This window comes from Ornithorhynchus anatinus, chromosome 4 (genome assembly GCF_004115215.2).
Source record: "Ornithorhynchus anatinus isolate Pmale09 chromosome 4, mOrnAna1.pri.v4, whole genome shotgun sequence".
Taxonomy (NCBI): domain Eukaryota; kingdom Metazoa; phylum Chordata; class Mammalia; order Monotremata; family Ornithorhynchidae; genus Ornithorhynchus; species Ornithorhynchus anatinus.
The window spans coordinates 64,488,052-64,504,938 of record NC_041731.1 but is presented as its reverse complement, the minus strand read 5'-3'; the positions used below and the strand labels follow the sequence as shown (position 1 = coordinate 64,504,938).

The 16,887-nt window shown below is 44.5% G+C and overlaps 1 non-coding gene across 1 annotated transcript; it reads left to right on the top strand.

Annotated features, from left to right (window-relative positions):
- Positions 1-13,298: 13,298 nt before the first annotated feature.
- On the top strand, positions 13,299-13,436 carry LOC114811372. Its single transcript, XR_003759076.1, has one exon. It is a non-coding gene; the product is annotated as a small nucleolar RNA SNORA7 (small nucleolar RNA).
- The last annotated feature ends 3,451 nt before the right edge of the window (positions 13,437-16,887 follow it).

Genomic DNA, 16,887 nt, shown 5'->3' with positions numbered 1-16,887 from the left:
CCTTACCACAGATGCTTGGCCCTGCAGTCTCAGAATGGAGGCTTGCCTATTGTTCTCAGTGTCAGATTCTTTCATCATCATCATCATCATCATCATCATCATCATCACCTGCCTTCGAAGGTCTTGCCTTTACTCAGACCTAGTTTCACTTCTTTCCTTCCATCTAGACTGTAAACTTGTTGTGGGCAGGGAAAGTGTTTGTTATTTTTATATAGTACTCTCCTAAGCGCTTAGTTCAGTGCTCTGTGCACAGTAACCACTCAATAAATAACATTGAATGAATAAATGAATGACTAATTCTTTGGCTTTAATGATTATTTTTATTTATCTTTTATGATATTGTTAAGCATTTATTATGTGCCAGGCACTGTACTAAGCACTGAGGTATATACAAGATAGGTTGGACCCAGTCCATGTCCCGTATGAAGGTCATAGTAGTATTTATTTGTGAAAGGTGTATAGAGCTTCTTCCATTTTCCCAAACCTGTTATATTTTCTTCAGATTTTTCTCTACATATTCCTTGTTGCCTGGGTGATATTTTCAAGAGAATACTTGCTAGTTTCTTAAAGGACGATAACACAGAAGTTTTATTTTTAGGTGTTGCTAGATCATTCATTTGTTGGGTTTTTTTTATTTGATGATAAATTTGTTCCTTGTCCTACTTTTATGGTGTGAATTTTAGGTACATTTATAATCATCCTTCCAGCTTAGAAGTGGTGTGGTTGATGGTTATGGATGGGTGTACATGGTCCCTGTTCCTGCACTCACCAAAAGATTGGCCTTTTCTGCACTTTTGCAATTTTCAGAGCCTAGTGCTGTATTCCACGATCTTCAAGTTTCATTAACTTTCTGAAGTGTCTTTTTGGAGAAGAGCCAAATTTCTGAATGCAGCACATCTGATGGGTCAGTTACTGCTGCTGTTTCTCAATATTCCCCTTCTCCCCTCGATATAGTGCATCGGTGGAAACTGGTTCAGCATATCTTTAAACTGTTTCTTTTCCCCCTTCCTACTAGTGGTGATTCCACTTTGTCTCCCCTCAGCAGTGTGGCCAGAGGAAAAGAGCAGCAGTCGGGGGTCAGAGGACTTGTGTTCTAATCCTGGCTCTGCTGCTTGTCAGGTGTGTGACCTTGGCCATGACACTTAACTTCTCTGGACCTTGGTTTTTTCATCTGTAAAATGGGGATTCAGTGCTCAGGTCTCCCCCCCCCCCCCCCCCCCCCCCCGATGAGACTGTGAGCTCCATCTCGGATCGGATTATCTTGTAATCCCATCGTTTAGCACACAGTAAATACCACAAGTACTATTACTGTTGTTATTCTCAACTGCTTGAATAGCTTGCTCTTGCCTATTCTGTTAGAATTACCTGACCCGAGAAGTGGTTTTGAAATGAGCTGTGTTTCACGGTGGTTCAGCTAATTACATTCCAGGACCTCGTTGTTTGTGGTTCTATCAGTAATCAATTAATGGTATTTATCAAGTGCTTACTTTGTTCAGAGCACTGTACTAAGAATTAGAAGGTGTGATCCCTGCCCACAGGGAGCTTAAAGCCCAGGGAGATAGACGTTAAAATAAATTACAGATAGGGAAAATAGTAGAATGTAGGAAACTTTCATCAGTGCTCTGGGGATGCAGTGTCTTGACATTTGATTTTGAGTATTATACTCTTCTAAGTGCTACAACAGGGCTCTGCACATAGTAAATGCTCAGTAACTACTGTTGTTGATGATAAATATGGCACTTAGATGACGGATGAAATTACTGAAGAAACCAGAAGTGACATCTATTGTAGTTCTAGCTTCCACAGTTGTATAAATTGGGACCCAAAGGTGGACATTTTATTTTATACCTTGTAACTTCCAAAAAAAAAAAAAAAGATAGAGAAGATAAAAAACATTTTAACTGCCCTGCTGCAATATCTGAAAGCCACTGGGTTCATTCCCAACTCCTTTTCTTTTGCGTTTCAGGTCTTAGAAAAACAAATAAGAAACAAAACTTTATTTTACGTTAGTTTTTCCTATGAATTTTTTTTTAAAAGTAATCTTGTTTTACCCAGTCACAGCTGTGCTAGGGCTGATATTTCTGGAAGCCAGCTTCACATTCTAGCAGAGGCCCAGCATGGAAGGTCAGGCACTGCCTCTGTTCGTCATAACTGAGTGCTGGGGAGATAATGAGGTGACAGAGACAGATTCCTGGCTCCAGAGGAGCTCGTAATCTTGGAAGGAGAGAAGACAGATGCACGGAGAAAAATTTGCCAATGTCAACTTTTCAATAGCCTGGAAATGAATAGCTGAGATCAAAATTTGACACACTTCTTGTCAATACGTCCTGCCTTCCTGTGGGAGCGAGGAGGATACCAACCTCACAACTTGTCCGCTGCTTCAGGTCGTGCAGGTGGCAGGTGGAGAGGAGCCCTGGGTTGTTGCTTCTTTCTCCTCTTGGCTCTTGCTGGGTAGTGTAGGGTATCTCAGACTGTGTCTGACCTGATTAACTTGTATCTACCCCAACATTTATAACAGTGCTTTGCACATAGCAAGTGCTTAACAATTTTTATTATTATTAGCTCTCCTCTTGGCTCTTGCTGGGTAATATAGGGTGAATTGTGGGTGCTCTTGCCAGTCCAGGCCTGGCATTGTGGAGGTCAGGGCCACAGCTGGAGAATGAAAGATCCTTTAATCAATCATGTTTATTGAGAGCTTGCTGTGTGTAGAGCATTGTACTAAACACTGGGTGAGGCAAAGTTTTGCTCTTGTCCTTTGTCTTTTTTTTTGAAGGTACTTTTTAGGCACTTGCTATGTGCTAGACGTTATACTAAGCACTGATCTCTCATCTCTAGACTGTAAGCTCGATTTTTTTTAAATGATATTTCATTCATTTATTCAATAGTATTTATTGAGCGCTTACTATGTGCAGAACACTGTACTAAGTGCTTGGAATGTACAAATCGGTAACAGATAGAGACAGTCCCTGCCCTTTGACGGGCTTACAGTCTAATCAGGGGAGATATTTGCTAAGGGCTTACTGTGTGCTAGGCACTGTACTAAGCCCTGGGGTAGATGCAAGCTAGTCAGGTTGGACCCAGTCAGTGTCCCACATGGGGCTCACAGTCTTAATCCCCGTTTTACAGATGAGGTAACTGAGGCTCTGAGAATTGAACTGCCTTGCCCAAGGTCACACAGCAACAAGTGAGGGAGCTGGGATTAGAACCCAGATCCTTCTGACTCCTGGGCCCTGTGCTCTCTCCACTATCTATCTGCTCAATCCACTAGACCGTGCTGCTTCTCTTGTTAAGGGTAGGGAACATGTCCACCAACTCTCTTGACTGTACAAGAGTGCTTAGTGTAGCTCTCTGCACACAGGAAGTGCTCAATAAATACCACTGATTGATTGAGGTTGATACAAGATAACCAGGTTGGATATAGACACTGTCCCACATGGGGCTCATATTCTAAGTTGGAGGGAGGAGGACTTGATCCCCATTTTACATATGAGAAAACTGAGGGTCAGAGAAGGGAAGTGAGTTACCTCACAACCCCCAGCAGGCAAATAGCAGAAGCAGGATTAGAACCCAGGTCCTCTGACTCCTCGCCTGTTCTCTTTCTGCTAGGCCACACCATTGTCTACCTTCCACTCTGGTGATGGTCAGCATCCTTCCTTCCTTCCACCATTGCGAACTGTGGAACCCTGAGAGGATTGTGATGAACTAATCTCTAGGGACAAAAAAAAAAGCTGTTGCCTTGTTAGAAGGGGTGGAGAAAATGCCATTTTTTCTGACCTCTGAATTTTCCTGGGAGCGTCCAGTACTGCTCTGATGGGAGCCTTGCAAGGTGGGTGCCGTTTATCTATGTGATCTTGGGCAAGTGGCTTAACCTCACTGAGCCGGTTTCACCACCTATTCAATATAGACATAGAAATGGCCATTTTGAAAGGGCATCTTCCTACTTTTGTTAGAAGGGGGCTTAATCAACATTAAATAGATCTGAGAATGGAGCTTGAATTCCTGAAATACTAGTCTCGGTACAATGTCAATTATAATTTATTGAATTGGTATATTGTCTTTTTTCTGAGGAACTCGAAGCTCTGGGCCTTCTGACTTTAATCGATCAATGGTGTTCTTATTATTAGTAGTAGTAGTAATAGTGATAACAAAATATAAGTAAATGTGGTATTTGTTAAATGCTTACCATGTGCCAAGAACTGTACTTAGCTCTGGTATAGATTCCAGATCATCAGGTCTGATACAGCCCGTGTCCCACATAGGGCTCACAGGCGAAGCGGGAGAGAGAGAACAGGTACTTCATCCCCATTTACCAAATGAGAAAACGGAGGCATTAAGTGACTTGCCCAAGGTCTCACAGCAGGCAAGTGCCAGAGCTGGGATTAGAACACAGGTCCCCTGGCTCCCCGACTTGTGCTGTTTCCACTAGGCCACGGTGTGGGCAAAGCGTTGTAGTAAGCTCTTGGGAAAGTGCAATGCAATAGAGTTAGGAGTTAGGATAGACGATCTCCACCCACAAGGAGCTTCCAGTCTAGAGGAGGTGACGGACATTAAAATAAAGATAAAAGACTTCTCCAGGAGTCAACTTCTTTGTTTCCAAGCTTTGATTCTGTTGGCAATGGTCTTTCATTTGGGGAGGGAAGCAGCGTGGCTTAGTGGAAAGAGGCCGGGCTTGGGGGTCAGAATACGTTGGTTTAATCCCGACTCCGCCACTTGTCTGCTGTGTGACCTTGGGCAAGGCACTTAACTTCTCTGTGTCTCAGTTACCTCATCTGTAAAATGGGGATTAAGACTGTGAGCCCCACATGGGACAACCTGATTACCTTGTATTTACCCTACCGCTTAGAACAGTGCCTGGCACATAGTAAGAGCTTAGCAAATACCATTATTATTATGTTACCTGATCGTCATCCATCAACATGGCTCATTCTTTCATTCATTTATTCAATCAATCGTATTCATTGAGCTCTTACCATGTGCGGAACACAGAACTAAGGGCTTGGACAGTACAGTTCAGCAACAGATAGCGACAAACTTAAGTTCAGGGTGGGGACAAAAGCTAAGTGGTTATTGCTAGCTTTTGGGCTAGCCCAGGGTAAGTGGCAACCCAATGCCATTTGACTTACATGAGAAGCAGCGTAGCCTAGGGGATAGAACACAGGCCTGGAAGTCAATAGACCTGGGTTCGCATCCTGATTCCATCAATTATGAGAAGTTGGGCAAGTCACTTAACTTCTCTGTGCCTCAGCTACTCGTCTGTAAAATGGGGATCGGACACCTGTTCTACTTGCTGCTTGGACTGAAAGCCCCATGTAGGAAAGGGACTATCTCCCACCTAATTGACTTTAATCTACTCCAGTGCTTGACCCATAGTAAACACTTAATAAATACCATACCCCTCCCCGCCGCCAAAAAAAGGGTGACGATTTGTTATTGAGTGGTTATTTTGGGGGAGAATGCTAACTATTTAAAAATGCCCAGGGATTTGAGAGGGCCATATTTTATAAATAAAGTTGGGCTCTGGGGATGACTGTGCAAGTGTCTGCTGTTTTGAAACTGACAGGGTTTTTTTTCTACTGTTATACTTGCAGATGTTCTCTTCCTCTGGGCATTTGGGCTGCTTATATGGTCAACCGCAGTAGCTAAAAATAAAATCAGAAAGTAATTTGGAGATCTTGCCTTTGCTGACTGTGTACGCTCTCGTGAACTCACAATTGCTTTCTGTAACAGTTTGCTTTGCATCATCTACAGCACCAGGCAATCAGCCGCTCCTACATGAAATCTGTAAAGGAATGCTAAAATCCAAATAGACTGCTTTCTTTGTGGGTTTCCTTAGACCTTCTTGTTGACCTTTTTCTGATCTCCCACCCTATTCAGACAAGGGGACTTGGGTCAAATTTTCCTTCCATTAAAATTGCTCCTATTAATAATGTCACTGTCTTCCAATTAATAAAAGGAATCCGCAGCCTCGTGGATAGAACACAGGTCTGGTAGTCAGAAGGACCTGGGTTCTAATCCCTGCTCTGCCATTTGTCTGCTTGCTGGCCATGGGCAACTCACTAAAGTTCTCTGTGCCTCTGGGATCACATCTGTAAAATGGGGATTGAATACTTGTTGTCCCTGGGGATTAAGACTGTGAACCCCATGTGGGACATAGACTATGTCCAGTCTGATTAATTTGCATCTACCCCTGTGATTAGTTCAGTGTCTGGCACCTAGTAAGTGCTTAACAAATACCATTACCAAAAAAATAAATAAAATGGGATTTTGAAAAAATTGCATTCTGATTTTATCAAATAGAAAAAGAGGCAATCCCAGAGTATGGATTTAATTCCTCAATTTATTCTCGTTGTGAAAAAGCAGAGATGAATGCTGTCTGTCTCTGCGTGGGAGGTTCTGTTGTGTTTTGCCTACGAAAGCCAAACTTTTATGGTCTCTCCTGGTAGATACTGGAGTTCTCTCAGCTTAATGAGAAAACATGGAATGCAGCTTGACTTGCTCTGGATGACTTCTAAGGGTTGGTTGGTATTTGTTAAGCACTTACTATGTGCCAGGCACTGAACTATAAGCACTGGGGTAGTTACAAGATCATCAGGTTGGACACAGTCCATGTCCTACATGGGGCTCCCAGTCTTAATCCCCATTTTTTTTTTTAAACAAATGAGGTAACTGAGGTCCAGAGAAGTTAAATAACTTGCCCAAGGTCACACAGCAGACAAATGGCAGAGCTGGGATTAGAACTGCCAGAGCTGCCTGGGAGAGAAGAGACTTGATTCCATAACTGAGTAATGGGCTTCATGGTCTCCTCTCTCTTTTTAGGTGGCTGGTGGGGGAGAGGAAGGGTGGGCGATCCCTGCCTGTTATCACCAATGCGTGGAGGGGAAAAGCATCTTCTCCCCCACTACCTGATTCTCCTCTTTGATTTCCTCCTTGTCCAAGGGTTCCCCAGCTGCTAGTGTTCTCTGAATGAAACATGTCCCATGGCAGGTAGTAGAAGTAATATTATTTATCAAGCAAAGAGAAGCAGTGTTGCCTAGTGGATAGAGCACAGACCTGAGAGTCAGAAGGACCTGGTTACTAATTCTGGCTCTAACACTTGTCTGTCGTGTGACTTTGGGCATGTCACTTTAATAATAATAATAGTAATAATAATGACACTTGTTAAGCCCTTATAATGTGCCAGGCTCTGTACTAAACGCTGCGGTGGATACAAGCAAATTGGGTTGGACACAGTTTCTGTCCCACCTGGCGCCCATAGTCTCAATCTCCATTTTACAGATGAGGTTAGTGAGGCCCAGAGAAGTGAAGTGACTTGCCCAAGGTCACACAGCAGACAAGTGACAGAGCCGGGATTAGGACCCATGACATTCTGACTCCCAGGCCTGTGCTCTCTCCATTCTCTGGGCCCAGTTACCTCATCTATAAAATGGGGATTAAGATTAAGCTCAGTGCTGGGACTATTTCTGACCACCCTTGGGGTTCCATGGGGTTTGTTGCCCTTTGTTCATGAGGTTTTCAGGTCACGAGGCAATTCCAGTCTGACCTATGGTGAGGGTGGGTATGGGGCTGTTGTAAATCCAGCTTGTTGGCCTGCTTTATTTCCCAGATGCCCATTCATTCATTCAATCGGATTTATTGAGCAAAACACTGCACTAAGGACTTGGGAGAGTACAGTGTTCCCGTTGTCACCCCACAGGTCGGGGAGAGCTCCAGGACTAGCACAATGGCTCCAACCATATGTAGTGTTACTCCAAGCCTCGGGAAGCTGCATGGTCTAGTGAATAGAGCAGAGGCCTGGGAGTCAGAAGGACCTGGGCTCTAATCCCGGCTTGGCTACATGTCTGCTATGTGACATTCCCTGCCTACAATGAGCTTAGGGTCTACAGAGCAACACAGAAATTAATATAAAGAAAATTACAGATATGTACTTAAGTGCTGTGGGGCTGGGAAGGAGATGAATAAAGGGAGCAAGTCCTGTGCCCCAAGTGACTGGTAACACATATGGAGAGAGAGTTGGCTGGGGCAGGCGGTGGTATTCATTCATTCAGTTGTATTTATTGGGCGCTTACTGTGTGCACGGCACTGTATTAAGCACTTAGGAGAGTACAATATAACAACAAACAGAAACATTCCCTGCCCACAATGAACTCACAGTCTAGAGTTGGTAATGGTATTGGAACAGCAGCTCTCTGGGAGATGTCCTTAGCAGCAGGCACTGCTTTGCCTTCACTCATTTAATAAGTCATGTCAATGTACCCGTAACACTTATGTATTTATACTCAGTGACTTAGTCACTTCACTTCTCTGGACCTCAGTTACCTCGTCTGTATAACGGAGATTAAGAGCGTGAGCCCCAAGGGGGACAGGGATTCTGTCCAACATGATTAACTTGTATCTATCCCAGTGCTTAGAAGAGTGCTTGGCACACAGTAAGCACTTAAGAAGTACCATTATTATTATTATTATTATTATTATTATTATTATTATTAGGCTCTGATTCGGGGTTTGCCGGTCCCACCTCCCCTTAGGTGAACCAGGCCAATAGGAACACGCGCCATCTGGATCCCAAGCAACTGCCAAAAGCGAGATGGCTCTTCCTTCTGACTCCCATCGCCCTGGACCTTGGTCCAAATCCTAAGGTTTGCAGAGAGGTACGGGACGGCTGGTCGGCTGAGAGCCAGCTGCTCTTGTAACGAGCCGCTCTGCTTCCTTGCCATCTCCGGCAGCAACAAGTGCCCAGGGAACCCTTTGAGTGAACCGCGGCGTGTCCAAATGAGCTGAGAAATCTGTTCTTTGTCAACAGGGAAAGTTGAAAACTCATTTTCTTTCATTTCTCTTCAATTTGCCAATGGGCTTTTTTCTGTTAGAAATCGAATCAGAGATTAATTATAATGAGCTGAAAAGTCTGTTCTTCACTAATAGGGAAAGTTGAAAACTCATTTTCTTTCATTTCTCTTCAATTTGAAAAAGTCGGGCTTTTTTTGTTAGAAATCTAATCAGAGATTTAATTATAACCCTGAATTTGCTGTCTAATTCTGATCATGTGTTTAATGGTGACTGATGTCCCGTTTATTTTATGAAAAATGAATGCCGTTATATGTTTAGCTTTTCTTCATGTACAAAGATGAGGCAACTGCTGGTGAAGTTTCATCCCTTATTCGCCAGTCAGTATAATCCAAAAGACAGTCTATCCCTCACTGTAAACATACACAAAAATAGCAAGGCATCTTGGGGGTAATATGGGGATTCCTAAATAGGACTGCTCAGACTTTGTTGTACTCTCCCAGGCACCTAATGCAATACTCTGCACACAGTAAATGCTCCATAAATATGATTGATTGGTGAATGGCAGGCTGGGACAGCAAATATCCTATGCTCAACAGGTCCTGTGCTGTATCTACTTGTCCAGGAGTGATGGCAGTTTGGAGTGAATGAGATAACCAGTTAGTCAATTGTATTTATTGGGCTCTTACTATGTGTAGAGAAGCAGCACAGCTTAGTGGCAAAAGCACGGGGCTTGGAAATCAGAGGTCGTGTGTTCTTTCAGCTGTGTGACTCTGGACAAGTCCCTTCAGTTCTCTCTGCCTCAGTTCCCTCTTCTGTAAAATGGGGATTAAAACTGCGAGCCCCATGTGGGACAACCTAATTACCTTGAAACTACCCCAGCGCTTAGAACAGACCTTGGCATGTAGTAAGCGCTTTACAAGTATTATCATCATCATCATCAGAGAACTGTACTAAGTGCTTGGAAGAGTACAATATAACAATAAACAAATTCCCTGCCCGCAATGAGCTTACAGTCTAGAGAGTGACACAGACATCAATATAAATAAAGAAAATTACAGATCTCTACATAAGTGCTGTGGGGCTGGGAAGGAGGATGAATAAAGGAAACAAGTCCTGGATCCCAAGGGAATGAAAATACATATGGAGAGAAGGTTGGCTGGGGCAGGCGGTGGTATTCATTCATTCAGTTGTATTTATTGAGTGCTTACTGTGTGCAGAGGACTGTACTAAGCGCTTTGGAGAGTACAATATAACAGCAAACAGAAACATTCCCTGGCCACAATGAACTCGCAAACTAGAGCGGGTAGTGGTATTGGAACAGCAGCTCTCTGGGAGATGTCCTTAGCAGCAGGCATTGCTTTGCCTTCACTCGTTTAATGTCCTGTCAGTGTATCCATAACACTTATAAGAGCCCGAGCCTGGGATTTAGAGAACCTTTTTGATGGTATTTGTTAAGAACTTAGTATGTGCCAGTAACTAGGTAGATACAAGATAGGTTGGACAAACTCCATGTTCCACATGGGGCTCAGAGTTTTCATCTCCATTTTCCTGATGAGGTAACTGAGGCACAGAGAAGTGAAGTGAGATGCCTAAGGTCGCACAGCAGGCAGATGGGGGGCTGTGGGGATGGTGCAGCCTTGGGAAGCTGAGGGTCTGGAGTGGCCTTCAAAGACTGGGGGGCCTGGAACACCGTGGAAAGCTGAGGGGCTTGGGCAGCCATGGAAGAGTGAAACAATTTCCGTGGGGACTAAAGGTGAGAGGGAGGCCCAGGGGAATGTTACCAGGTTTGTGGTGGGAGAGGTGGTGGGAGAGCAAGCCAACCCAGGAGAGCTTGTGGGAGGAGAGGCAGGAAGGTGTCGAGTAAGTTAGCAGAAGAGAGACCCCAGTTGTGCCTTCCCAGCTCTTCCGCTATTGTCATCAGTGAAATTGAACGTTTACTATGTGAGACTCCGGGGTCATTTTGGGCAGGGAGCGGGTCTGCTAATTCTCTTATATCATGCTCTACCAAGCACTTAGTACAGTGCTTTGCGCATAGTAAGTGCTTAATAAATACCACTGATTGATGTGCAGAGCGCTATTCCTTCCTCAAGCTTCCCAGGACTAGCATTTCCCTAACCTATAATCTGCAGATTTCTGACTGGTTAGGTACTTATGATAAACCACCACCATCCTGCTGGTGCTAAAAGAGGAGTGGAGGCCTAATACTTCTTTTGGATAATTAATTCTCCTTCATTTGCATATCATGTTCATTTCCTGTCAGAGACTTGTGGGAGCTATTAGGCACTTAACCCCAGAAATAAGTAAGGTCATGTTGTTTAGTTTATGTCCTGAATTCCTTAGGACATAAACTTCAGACTTCAGTTTCATTAAAAAGACTGCTTTAATATACTTGCAGCTTCCTGGAATGGGGTTAAGGTTGAGCACAAACATTTTTCTTCCTTTTCCCCATTTAGAATGGATCAACAAATGAAAAAGTATGGAACCAGTTAAATTAAGTATCCTGGCAGTTCCCGGTAACCTTGACAGCTCCAGAGAAGCTTCAGCAATCTGTTGATTTTCTATTCAAGAAGCTTTTCCCTTTTGAAGTTATAATCATCTCTTCCCAGTTTATCTTTGTTTGCCAGTCCTAAAGGGGGAGATATAACACCCCAGAATATGTGCCCCTTCCTCATCCATTTCTCCTGAAAGTCTTAACAGATCTTGCTCAAGAAACTGAGAGACAATCTGAAGGTTAGGGAGGGTCTTTAATTTAAAAAAAAACTGGAAAACTAGTAATTTTTGGATTTTTCTGAATTGAATGTTGGTCCAGGAAACTCTCTAGACTATAAGCTCCTTGTGGGTAGGGAGCAACACCAGTGTGGGGAGACACAACAGTATTATCCAACTTTCCTTCCTTTATGTGACTGAGCACAAATCATTGCTTCTTTGGGGGCAGTAATAGAGAACATAGAAATGACATGGATTTTCTCATTTTCTAGGTTATTTGAGGCCTGGAAAAGGAGGATAGTAGAGCCCATTGATTCTCCCCAGGCACAACTTTCTCTTGTTAAGACCTATTGCTCTTTTATTCAGGACCCTAATCTTTACCTTACTCAGACCTTAAGAATTGAGCTTTATCACTGTTTACCTTTGCAAGTACTTGCAATTTCTTTTTTGAGTGCAGTAAACCTTAAAATGGGATAAATAGCTCACTAGATGATCCTTTTAGTCTCTACTTAAAAGTGTAATCTCTGCTTCTTTCTTTGCCTAAGTTTAATTTTCATTTGTGTTTACATTTCATATTTGGCAGTTATTGGTAAAATAAAGCATGGAAAACTTTTAGTAAAAAGGGATCAAAAGGGATCGATTTCAGAAGTGCATCTTCCGTTAGCTTTGGTTTGGAGGGTACATGCTTTCTTTTATTTTCTATTGGCTTCATTTTCCCCTGAATTGAGAGCTGTGGCCTGGTTATGTAAAACTTGTATCAGTTAGGAGACCGCAAGAAATGACTCAAACTCTTGCCCAGTTGAGAGACTGGGAAAGAAAAGGAGAAGATTAGTTCCTTCAACTACATATGGGTGTGGACCTCTGTAGTCAGAAGCAGCATGACCTAATGGAAAGAGCATGGGCCTTGAAGTCAGAGGACCTCAGTTCTAAACCTGGCTCCTCCAATTGTCTGCTCTGTAGCCTTGGGCCTTAACTTCTTTACTTCTTTGGGCCTCAGTTCCCTCATCTGTAAAATGGGGAATAAGACTGTGAGCCCCATGTGGGACGTGGATTGTGTCCGAACCGACTACCTTGAATGTACCTCAGTGCTTAGAACAGTGCTTGATACATAGTAAGCACTTAACAAATGCCACATTTATTATTATTATTGTTGTTATTACTGTTATTCTCATTACCACTTGTACTGATAAGTCATCTTCATAGTGGTGTCATCTTTTTTTATGGTACTTGTTAACCTCTAACCATGTGTCAGGCACTGAACTAAGCTCTGGGGTACATATAAGATAATACGTTTGGGCAGAAAAGACTTTTGCTAACCTGACAGCACAGTATATATCTGAAGATGATGTGATCCTAACCCAGCTCTCCCAGACCTCCAAACCTTACATTCTGAAAGAGGTGCTCCGAGTGGTGCCAAACCTGGTTCTGGAGGCCCCGTCCTGGCCTACCCAGAGACTGGCAGCTTAAAACCAGGGGAGACCACTCTCCGTGCCCCACTCGAAGAGAGATTCAGGGTCTCTGAGTTAGTTGCATTTATCAAGTGCTTACTGTGTGTGGAACACCGTACTAAGCGCTTGGGAGAGTACAATGTAACAACAAACAGGCACATTCCCTGCCCGCAACAAGTCTTTTCTGTGTGATTTCCCAGGGAGTAGCTCACCTGCTTTTTTATCCTCAGAGAAAACCAAACTGCTATCTTGCTTTGAGCATTTTTACATTTCAACCTTTAGTCCTAGGAGCCATCTAGAAATGTTAGTGAGGTTTGCTTTACTACAGTTTGTGTAAAACCTTATGGTAAATTTTTCAGCCCCGTCTCAGGATCACACCTGGAAAGTTTCCAGTACTCTACCAGTCTCGGCTACGGGAGGGAGAGTCAAGCAGTGGCCTACCCATTCCATTCCTAGCTTGGCCTGTGGCTAGTGAGTGGCAGGCAATCTGCTACAAGTCAAATCTCACCTGTGCTGGGCAGCAGCATTATAGAAGAGAGCCAAGGGAGGAGGCTCAAGTGTACTATGCGGAAAAAGGCAATGGTAAACCACTTGTGTATTTTTACCAAGAGAACTGTATGGATACATTGCCAGAATGATTGCAGATGGAGGTGGGGCGTTCTGGGAGAGATGTGTTCATGGAGTCGCTATGGGTTGGAAATGATTCGACAGCATAAGCTAAGACAAATTTCTCAGCAGGGGATACTTAATTTTTGGTACAGTGACTGAATCTTTCTTGAGCATCAGCAGAATGTGTAGCACAGTTTTAAGCTAGAACTAGAAACAGTTTCGGTGAGCTAAATGTAAGCTATCAATCAGTGATATTTATTGAGCGCTTACTGTGTAGAGAGCACTGTACTAAGTACTTGGGAGAGTACATTACAACAGAGTTGGTAGACGAGCCTTGCCCACAGCAAGCTTACAGTCTAGAGGGGGCAATTCAACCTATATTGAGCAAATGGACTGGATCGAAGCAGAAGGTGGTATTGAAATTTTTCCACCGTCCATATAAGGGCGAGAGGAAGAAACTTTCCTTCTTACTTCATACAGGTGCAGCCCATTCAACATCCTTGCCTCTCTTTGGGCTTTCTTTTCCTATTCTGTCTCTTAACTCTTGTTCTCAGTCCATATTTAGGCTGGAGACAACCTCCCCCATTTCCACATCAATCAATCAATCAATGGTATTTATTGGGCCCTTATTATGTCCAGAGCACTGTACAAAGCTCTTGGGAGAATACAATGCAACAGAATTAGTTACATTCCCTGCCCATAATGAGTTTGCAATCTACAGTTTACATGCTCCAATTACAGTTCCTTTAAAAGCACAGTTTAAGAAAACTCCACAGTCAAACCTGTCTCGGATGCGCCTTTTCCCTCATAAATTGTGCTTGTGCCTTACCCTTCTCTATATTTGTCTTGGCCATGTATTCTTATGTCATATTTTAGGATTCTTGTGGGCATGGCTTGGATCTCCTCTGAAACCGTCCTTTGCTCCATAACAACTAGAGCAGACCCGGACACTTTGCCTCTGAAGATGTGTATGTGTCTGTTCCTTCCATATTCAAGGATGACACCGAATGTGAAATTTACATAGAGGTGTGGATGTGTGGAGTTGAAAAGCCTAATGTGGGTCCCATAGTCCTGACCACACTGTACAAAAATGAATAGTCTGTTGTTGTGTTGTGACACTTTTTGCCATGGCCTCTTCATTCAGTTCATTCAATAGTATTTATTGAGCACTTACTATGTGCAGAGCACTGTACTAAGCGCTTGGAATAAACAAGTCGGCAACAGATACAGTCCCTGCCGTTTGACGAGCTTACAGTCTAATCGGGGGAGACAGACAGACAATAACAATGGCAATAAATAGAGTCGAGGGGAAGAACATCTCGTAAAAACAATGGCGACTAAATAGAATCGAGGCGATGTACATTTCATTAACAAAATAAATAGGGTAATGAAAATATATACAGTCGAGCAGATGAGTACAGTGCTGAGGGGATGGGAAGGGAGAGGGGGAGGAGCAGAGGGAGATGGTGGGAAAAGAGGGTTAAGCTGCGGAGAGGTGAAGGGGGGGGTGGCAGAGGGAGTAGAGGGAGAAGGGGAGCTCATTCTGGGAAGGCCTCTTGGAGGAGGTGAGTTTTAAGTAGGGTTTTGAAGAGGGGAAGAGAATCAGTTTGGCGGAGGTGAGGAGGGAGGGCGTTCCGGGACCGTGGGAGGACGGGGCCCAGGGGTCGACGGCGGGATAGGCGAGACCGAGGGACGGCGAGGAGGTGGGAGACAGAGGAGTGGAGCGTGCGGGGTGGGCGGTGGAAAGAGAGAAGGGAGGAGAGGTAGGAAGGGGCAAAGTGATGGAGAGCCTTGAAGCCTAGAGTGAGGAGTTTTTGTTTGGAGCGGAGGTCGATAGGCAACCACTGGAGGTGTTTAAGAAGGGGAGTGACATGCCCAGATCGTTTCTGCAGGAAGATGAGCCGGGCAGCAGAGTGAAGAATAGGCCGGAGCGGGGCGAGAGAGGAGGAAGGGAGATCAGAGAGAAGGCTGACACAGTAGTCTAGCCGGGATATAACGAGAGCCCGTAGCAGTAAGGTAGCCGTTTGGGTGGAGAGGAAAGGGCGGATCTTGGCGATATTGTAAAGGTGAGACCGGCAGGTCTCGGTAACGGATAGGATGTGTGGGGTGAACGAGAGAGACGAGTCAAGGATGACCGCGAGATTGCGGACCCGAGAGACGAGAAGGATGGCCTTGCCATCCACGGTGATAGGGAAGTCTGGGAGAGGACCAGGCTTGGAAGGGAAGATGAGGAGCTCAGTCTTGCTCATGTTGAGTTTTAGGTGGCGGGCCGACATCCAGGTGGAGACGTCCCAGAGGCGGGAGGAGATGCGAGCCTGAAGGGAGGGGGAGAGGACAGGGGCAGAGATGTAGATCTGCGTGTCATCTGCGTAGAGATGGTAGTCAAAGCCGTGAGAGCGGATGAGTTCACCGAGGGAGTGAGTGTAAATGGAGAACAGAAGAGGGCCAAGAACTGACCCCTGAGGAACTCCAACAGTTAAAGGATGGGAGGGGGAGGAGGCACCTGCGAAGGAGACCGAGAATGACCGGCCAGAGAGATAAGAGGAGAACCGGGAGAGGACGGAGTCCGTGAAGCCAAGGTGAGATAAGGTGTGGAGGAGGAGGGGATGGTCGACACTGTCAAAGGCAGCAGAGAGGTCAAGGAGGATTAGAACGGAGTAGGAGCCATTGGATTTGGCAAGAAGGAGGTCACGGGTGACCTTAGAGAGAGCAATCTCGGTAGAGTGGAGGGGACGGAAGCCGGATTGGAGGGGGTCCAGGCGAGAATGGGAGTTAAGGAATTCTAAGCAGCGATTGTAGAAGACTCGTTCTAGGATTTTGGAAAGGAAGGGTGGTAGGGAGACAGGGCGATAACTGGAAGGGGAAGTGGGGTCGAGAGCGGGTTTTTTTAGGATGGGGGAGACGTGGGCATGTTTGAAGGCTCATGATCCTCCTGGGTCTTCTGCTCAAAAGAGTCGTTCCTTTGATGATTGAGATGCCGTGTGCTAATATGCTTCCTCCTGTTGTCTCCCGGTTTTCAGTCATGATGTCATATTGTTTGAAGCTTTCCTATTGCCCCATTGTTTACAAGTATTTCTGTCCAGCAAACTATATACGTATATATAAGTATTCATATATTATACACATGATATGTATTTATAGTATATAAACACACAAAACAGCTGTTTGGAGCTCACCATCAGTATTCAGAGAAGCAGCATGGTATAGTGGATAGAGCACAGGGCTGGGAGTCAGAGGTCATGAGTTCTAATCCCGGCTCCACCATTTTGTCTCCTGGGTGATCTTGGGTAAGTCACTTCACCTCTCTGTGCCTCAGTTACCTCATCTCTAAAAGGGGGAT